General features: G+C 34.1%; 1 pseudogene; it reads right to left on the bottom strand.

The window, feature by feature from the left end:
- Positions 1-434: 434 nt before the first annotated feature.
- LOC149167066 (1-phosphatidylinositol-3-phosphate 5-kinase FAB1A-like) overlaps positions 435-8,204 on the bottom strand; it is a 37,943-nt pseudogene continuing 30,173 nt past the window's right edge.

Genomic DNA, 8,204 nt, shown 5'->3' with positions numbered 1-8,204 from the left:
CTATCTAATTTAATTGTTTAAGATAATATTAGGTTTGGTTTGTCGCAATAACATATTTTCCAAACATAAGTGTAATATACTTTGTTTCTCGCACAACAATAATAAATTAATATAGGAACATCCTAATGATAAATTAATATAGAAACATCCTATATTTATATTAATGGGATAAAGTGTGGAAACAAAATTTCATTGGAAATTAAATAATTAAAATATTACGAAAATTTATGAAAATAATATAAATATCTATTAACTATTACCTAATTTAAAATATTAGGTAAAACATAAAATTCAATATAACCTGATTATAAGTTTTTCCATTATGAATAATTTTCTCATAAACACGCTATTACCTTTATATACTAATTGATATATCATTTTTATAATTAAATTTAGTACCATTTTTACTTCAAGACATGGATATAATTTTTTTTTTACTTGAAATGCTCCTTGTCCAGACATCTCTTTAGAATCGGGTACATTTCCCGAAGCACTACAGGAAAAACCTCAGGCCTCTGACACAAACAACAAATGTTAAAGTTCTGAGCACAAATAAAATGGGGAGGCTAAAATCAATGTCAGACAGAATATCATTAGATCCATTTAAACCCAAATGCAAAGAAAACTGACCTTCGCACCAATAATACAAACTTTCCCGGTTTTGAACACTGAAAGCGTGACACCGTGTTTCTTGGAGGAATAGTACAAGCCTGGAAAACTTTCTGGATGGAACTGTGGATAGACTGGAACAGTAAACTTCAAATAGTATAAAGAAAATAGCAGTGAAATTTTAGGCTCTCAAAAGTTACTTACACGGATGTCAACATCTTCTTCATTCCTGCGATAGTGGTCAAGTTTATCCAAGCTTATGGGAAAGTTTACCTTCCAGCTTGCCACAATATTTTGGAATTCAAAGTTCTGCAATTGCATTTGCAGAAAGTTAATTAATCTGGAATTATTTCATTCACAGCCCCAAATTCAAATTATATCTCGAATACCTGAAATTTCACGTCCGGGAAATATTTCTGAACTATACGAGCATGCTGTGACATAAAAGTACCAATCACCAGATAAATTATTTGTAGGAAACCAAATTAAAGCACTCTCCATTAATAATCTTCATATCTTACCTTTCTTGCAGCAATTATGGCCTCTTTTAAAGTTCTAGCTCCTGCACAGATCTTCAAAATATTTTTACCTTATAACTCGAGAAATTCTATTAAAGATCAAAATTCTATTAAAGATCAAAGAAGATTCTATTAAAGATCAAGAAGGAATAGCAAGCAGTCGGGATTTGAATAAAATCTCACCAGTTTTCCAGTTTTAAATATCAATGATGTGGTTTTAGGCTGTCTTATTCGCAGGAAAAGTCCATGAAAGTTCTATTACAGCTCCAATGAAACGAAAAAACACATTAGAAATCTGTAAGCGATCGTTTCACGAGGTTAAGATCATAAATTTCTTTCAGAATATTTGCTTTTCAGGCAAACAGAACTATAAAAAAGATATTAAAACATATATTTATGCTGTATTCTAAAGTTTCTGGTTACCTGAGGGTTATACTCAGCATTTCGGGAACGCTTTGCTAATTCTTTGAGATTCACCTCACAGCCGAGAGAGGAACATGAAACAACGTTACTAAGGAGCGGCAGATGCAATATTAATCAGATGGCACTGAAGGAAAATTATGGTAATCCTAATTGGCGTCTGAATTCAGAAGGGGGAGAATTTCTAGAATCAAAAGACTTACTGGATGGTGGGAACATAGTTCATTTCATCATCTCCAGGTAGCCTTGGAAGTTTCGAGGGCCAGCGGTTCTTTTTGACCATCTTGTCTTTAATTCAGGGAATTGGCGAGAAAATATGCAGCACTGATTCGTGATTTGCTGTATCTTTATCGAAGCTTTTGGCCGAAGCTCAGGGAATTAATGCACGATTCGATTTATATCTCAGGACAAAAAAATCAAACGATTCGATACGCGATGCTGGCATAGGGTGCGCCTTTTGGTCTTATACAAATCCGAGTTTAAGATAAATTAATTTAGAACCGGGTAGTCTCTTAGAAAATTTTCAATTAATTTTGAAGCAGGTGCGATGGACTCTCAGAAATTTTTCATTCAGATTGATAATATTAAGATTATTATTATATCAGTTTCCATTATTATTTTTGTCAGAATGGAAAAACCAACCATTTTTTTCAAACAGAAAAAAAAGTTTCTCTTGCTGTAAAGGAAATACAATGATCACTTGGATCAGGTGGATCCAAAATAAACCTTTGAGCCATACAATAGGCGAAATTAATAGTGCTCTACGGTAGTGCAAGTTGAGCAATTGTTCGCCCCTCTGATGAAATTGAGGAGCAAAACCTGCGAAATCTAAAGTTCCTACTCAATAAGGTAGAACCGATTGTGAGATTTGCTAGTGACCTGTATAACTTAGTCATCCTCTTGCACAAAAAAGAGTATTACTCTGATAACCAATCGGTCTCCCATGGAGATATTCACATGTAGAGTCAATTATAAAACAATTATAAAACACAGAGTGAAGACTCTGTACCAGCAGTGGGTGAGATTAATCGAGGCATCTGACAGAGTGACTAGAGTTGTAGATCTCCTCTATGGAGAGCAGAAAGGATGAGATGAAATGTTTGGAAAAGAGACCTGTGAGATAGTGGAGGAGAAATCTGGAGATCCATCAAGCCAGCTGAAGGCACGCCCAGATGGAGGTCCAAAAATGATGGGGGAGGAATAGTTCGGGTCAGCAGACGATACAGGAGTTAACGGTGGAACAAGAGTTTTGGGAGATTGGTTTATAAGAAACAACAGTTTCTGAGAGGTGGTGTGAGAGGAGGATTTAATGACCGGGTTGATGGAGTGGCGGGGAATGCGATGCAGAAAGTGAGGGGAGCGATGGGGCAGAGTATTCAATGGCTTGGTCTTATGAACAAGGATGTCAAGTAGCGGGGAATTCATGTTCAGAGCGAGATTGTTGGTTTGAGAGGGAGATTTAGAAGATGGAGGAGAGTGATTACCTGCCTTTTCATGGAGGGTGGTGTTGTTTTCTTTGAAGTGGTCGCATCTTCCAGCAAATTGCAGAGGAGGGCGTACATTCCGGCCATGTCGATCTAGGCAATCATACCTTAGGTGTTCCGTCCCATGACAACAAAGAAATATGAAAGGGACCACCCAGTATATGTCAATATATTATGGAAGTCCCCCTGTAAAAGTTTTTTCGACAGGAACCCATGATGTGTGCTTGTTCGTGCCCACGAGACAACCTTCATCTAAGTAGTGGAGCTTGCCAATGGTGTTTGCAATATTCGAGATTGCTGTCCTAGTCCATAATTCCAGGGGCAGGCCCGAGAGCTTCATCCATAATATGTACTGTCTGGGCATTTTCGTCACTGGATCGAAACTGAAGACCGACATTGGAGGGATACGTATCCCCGCCCATGAACTAATCGATATAGCCCTATCCCTAAACATTGGAAAAAAATATACCAATCAATGTATTTTAACTATTATTTTATAATTATTCCTTATGAGGCTACTTGTAGGTTGAAATTTCCTCTAATGTGTTTATTTCAATGTATTTTAACTACTATTTTATAATTATTCCTTATGAGGCTACTTTTAGGCTGAAATTTCCTCTAATGTGTTTATTCCTTCAAGTTATGGGATGGGGTTATTAGCGTCATCTTGGGCTTTCATTTCCCAGTCTATTCATCATCTTTCGGAAAAATTTGGGTGGGATTTGGAATTATTTCCTCGACTTGGTTCATGGAAATGTTTTAGTCACGATTATCCAAGCGATTATGAGGCTTTCTAGTTATTTCATGAGAAAATTTCCTAGTTGATATTGCGGATTGGGACAAGCCTCTAGGCGTGGTAGCAAGATAGGTTCAGTGGAATTTTCTCGAAATGATAGATCTTCAATCTCTTCCAGTTGTGATGTTGGTCAATTGCTTGATAATTTTTTGGATTTTGTTGAGTTGTTGAGGGTGGCTAGACAACAACAAGATGATATGATCAAGAGACAACCTTAGGGTGAATGCATGAAAATGGGTTACACCTTTGGGCCAAATGTGTGATGAAATTTCAAGTTTTTCCTCATTTATCAAATTGCAGCCCTCAAAAATCATATAAGCATTGTGAATTTTGATTCGAAGTAAAAAAAAATATGTGGAGAATTATGTTGTTGTCCTAATGATATTTTTTGCAAAAATATTTAGTGTCATATAATCTCTCAATTTTGAATTAAATTCAATATATATCCTTGCAATTTTTTGTAAAACTTAAGAGGTATGCGTGTGTTCACATAGCATAACTTAGTCTAAAATGTGTAATTTAATATATATATATATATATATATATGAGCATGATATACACGGAGAGAACTAAGTTTTTTCATATTAAAATTTTATTTTTTATGGAAAATTGTATTTTTAATTATTTTTAGAAGTTGGCCAAGTAATATTTCAATTGCATTTGGAGACATATGTGTTCTTTAAATAAATTGAAAAACCAAGAGTACCCTTTAGAAGAGGACTCTAAATGAAGATAGTGGGATCTTTTGAAACTTTTTGGTTGTGTATATTTTATTTTATTGATTTTTTATTCATCCCATTTGAAACTGTACAAAAAAAATTCAAGCATTATCTGTAAACAAAATCAGATAGAAAATATCATATGATTTCAAAAATGTCAAACACATATGCCATTGGATAGAGGGTTCCTTTTCGAATCCAACATGATCAACTCCGCCACTTAAGGACAAATTCTGCTTAGAGTTCGCTAGGGTACCAAATGACATTGCAGAAAAATTTGTAGAAGAGGAGCTAAAACTCTGACTTTTAGGCCCTCAACAGCTCGATCAAGCACTTAAAATGCTCGATCGAGGGTTTAATAAACCCTTGATCGATCTCTTAACATGGTTAAAAAGAGGCTCGATTGAGCTATCATATATATCTTTTAAAAAAACAAATCCTCTCAATACTTGTGTTTAAGCGAATTATAAAATTTATTTATTCCTCAAAAATATCTTTTTATAAATATTCAAATATGTTCGAAGCAATAATTTTCCTTTATTATAAATCCAAATTCCATTTTATTTTAGCAAGAAAAAAAGTAATTATAATAATATATAGATAAATTCTATAAAATATTTTAACTTTGCTTTTTCAATTTTGAAATTCTTCAAAATGATAATTTGTTTATTGTTTTGATTTTAAATACAACATATTTTTATACCTAATCATTTTATAATTATTTTATATAGAAATTTTCAATAAAAATAAATCAAATTATAATAAATAAATAAATAACAAACTAAACTAAACTAAATTTTATAATATTTTTATTTTAAAAATAATTTCATACGCACATTTAAATCTAAATTATTCAAATTCAAATTAGTCAAATAATGTTTTAAAATTTATTATTTCCTTGTATTTTTAGCATTTAAAAAATATATATTGTGTTATCCTCCACAATATCCCAAGGTTAAGAATGAAGATCAAAAGAGGTAACCTCGAACCACTTAGGGTTCAACAACTAGCCCTGTTAAACCAGAGATGGATCTCTTTATGAAATTCACAGCCAAATATGACTCGAGTGAGAAAAAAAATTAGGTTAGATATGTTCAGCTCTAGGGTTTTAAAATTTATGGTTTTGATGTTGGATTAGGGATGAAAAGCAGGTAGATAGGTCAAAGGATCAAAGGGTTACAGTAGCAAAGATATAGAGGAGCAAGGTAGCAATGATTTTTTGATGGCTTTAGGCTTTGTCGGTGTAGTGTAGTGTTTGAAAGAAGAAAAAGGTCTTAATGAGCATGTGCACCATGAATTCATTAAGGAAGAAGAAAAATTACACCAAATGATATTCCCATCAAAACAGAGCTTTATGCAAAGAATTATGCTTATAACCTTTAAGGAAAATCACTAAAGAAATAAGATATGGAAAAGAGAGATGTATATCATTCATAAAAATCTATAACAGAGGAAATACATCATCACAAACTCACTGTACATGAATTCCTAGACAATAGCTGCAAATTTCTCCTTTGATCTCTTGAATAAAGAGTTGAAATACAAGCTACAAGTGTTCTCACCTCTGATGTCCAACCTATTCTATGACTGAAAGATAGATACATATATACCAAAAAAACATCTCCCTTCTCTCAGGGGTCGAATCCATGAGTTTAGGAACTGATAGATGAGGTGTTCAAACAAAACCCTAATGTTTAGGGAGGTTAAAACAAATCCTCCATTTAAACTTTGATTGAACTGCCCTCATAAATGAGGCCTAAATTTACATAAAAACAACCTAACAAGCCTATTTACCCTTAATTACATCATAATTACATCAAGGACAAGTAATTACATCATAAAAACTCGAATCCAGCTGATAAAACTGAGAAAAAGTGTCTTCAGGAAAAAGCGCAGCATGCCAGGAGAAAGTACAACGAATTTGAGAAAATTTACTTTTGGAGGCCTTCCCGGGGTCCAAATTATGACCTTGATGGCTCATTGGAAATATGTGGATGTCTTCTACATGATGGAATATTCAAGAGCTGAGAAGTGTTTCTTCTAGCCCTCCAAAAATTAATTCTCCCAAAGGTACTCTCAAAAGTGCAGTGTGCTCTTCAAAAAGAAGGCAGAGAGGTGGTTGTTTAGTCGTTTTCAACCCTTTTCACCCGGGAAAATTTTAGGGGTTAATATTCGCAGGTGGGCTAATTTTCCATGTTTTTTCCAAAAAAAATGATACACCAATTTCCAATTCTTCTAAAAATGAATCGCCTAAATTTTATAGTATAAAATTATTTTACCTTAAAAATCGCCAAAAATTTATATAAACTAATATAAAATCATTAGAGATATAAATAATTTTACAAAAATTTTGCCAAACATCTTACAATTTTCATATTAGGGACTAGTAAGATTCGCCAAGGTTTCTAAACTTTAAGATAAACTTCCATCCTTAAATTTTTCCTTGCTTTTCACCTACCAAAACTTGTTGAATGTCTAATCCCAATGGCTATAAGTGATGTTCAAGTCATGAGGAATCTAAATATGGAAACAAAATACCATTTGCTATCCTCCTTCAAAAGCACATCGTGGGGCACGATGCGTTTTTGACCTTGTGACTGTGTTAAAAATTTCCAAAAATTCATAAAAAACCAAATTTTTTCGAAATCTCTTCAAAATTGGTCCAGTGCTACTCAATGAAGTCCTAAGTAGGTAATCTATGCTATGAGGGAATAATCAGCAAGTAAATCAAACTTTACCTTCTCTTTTGGCTTGATTAGGGTTTCTTTGAGTCTTTCCTTCAACTGTCTCATCTTGACTTTGGAGACCTAATTCCTTGTGTAGTAATGAGAATCCATGTGCCTTTGCAACTTGTTGTCTCTATTGTCCCTCTCAAGAAGCTTCTCCAAATGAAAATTCACCTTATCAATACAAAACTCCCTATTCTCATTGATTTCTGCTACAACCAGGCCAACTAAAGACATTTGCTCTCTTTGTTGTTGAAGTGCCCTCTTGAGCCCTCTAGTTCTTCACCTCTTCCTTTTCACCTACTCTTGATGCTCATCTAAATCATCTGTATCAACTACTTCCTTTCCCTTCACATCCTCTTTTCCAACATTAACGCTATTCTTATCCAAGAGTAATTGATTTACCTTCAATTACGTATTCCCCTACTCTAGAAATGAAATCATGAAATTAGCCTTAGACAGGCTGTCTTTAAGCTCTTTGATATCAACATATTTCTCCCTGATGACCTACTCCATTGTCTTATGCTCCCCATTAACCTTCAAGTCAACCATATCAGTGTCAAGATGGAATGGCTCCTCATCTTGCAAAGGTGCTTCATGTTGTGATGGTGATACCTGTTATGTTGGTGTAAGCTTGGCCCCTTCCACAGTATGTGGAGTAAACACAAGCCTCCTTCCTCTCTGATATGTTTGAGTCACCTCAGGTCTAGGTGTCCTCTTGACTATAGTTCTGCTAGATGAGCCAATTTGCATATGCTTGGATGATGTTTATGGTGTACTTTGGCTTGTAGTTTGACTAGAAAAAGGAAAAAAGACATTTGACTACATGAATATCTCTCAAGTGATGTTATTTTGTGCAAGTTGATGCAATAAAATGATTTTGATGAGAACATGGTGAAAAAGGCTGGTTTGATGATAAATTTGTTTATGTT

The sequence above is a fragment of the Pinus tabuliformis genome, chromosome 5_1, assembly GCF_031772625.1.
Source record: "Pinus tabuliformis cultivar Carrire ecotype Pingquan chromosome 5_1, CPIR1, whole genome shotgun sequence".
Lineage (NCBI taxonomy): Eukaryota > Viridiplantae > Streptophyta > Pinopsida > Pinales > Pinaceae > Pinus > Pinus tabuliformis.
The sequence above is the reverse complement of the archived record's forward strand: the minus strand, read 5'-3'. Positions and strand labels throughout refer to the sequence as shown.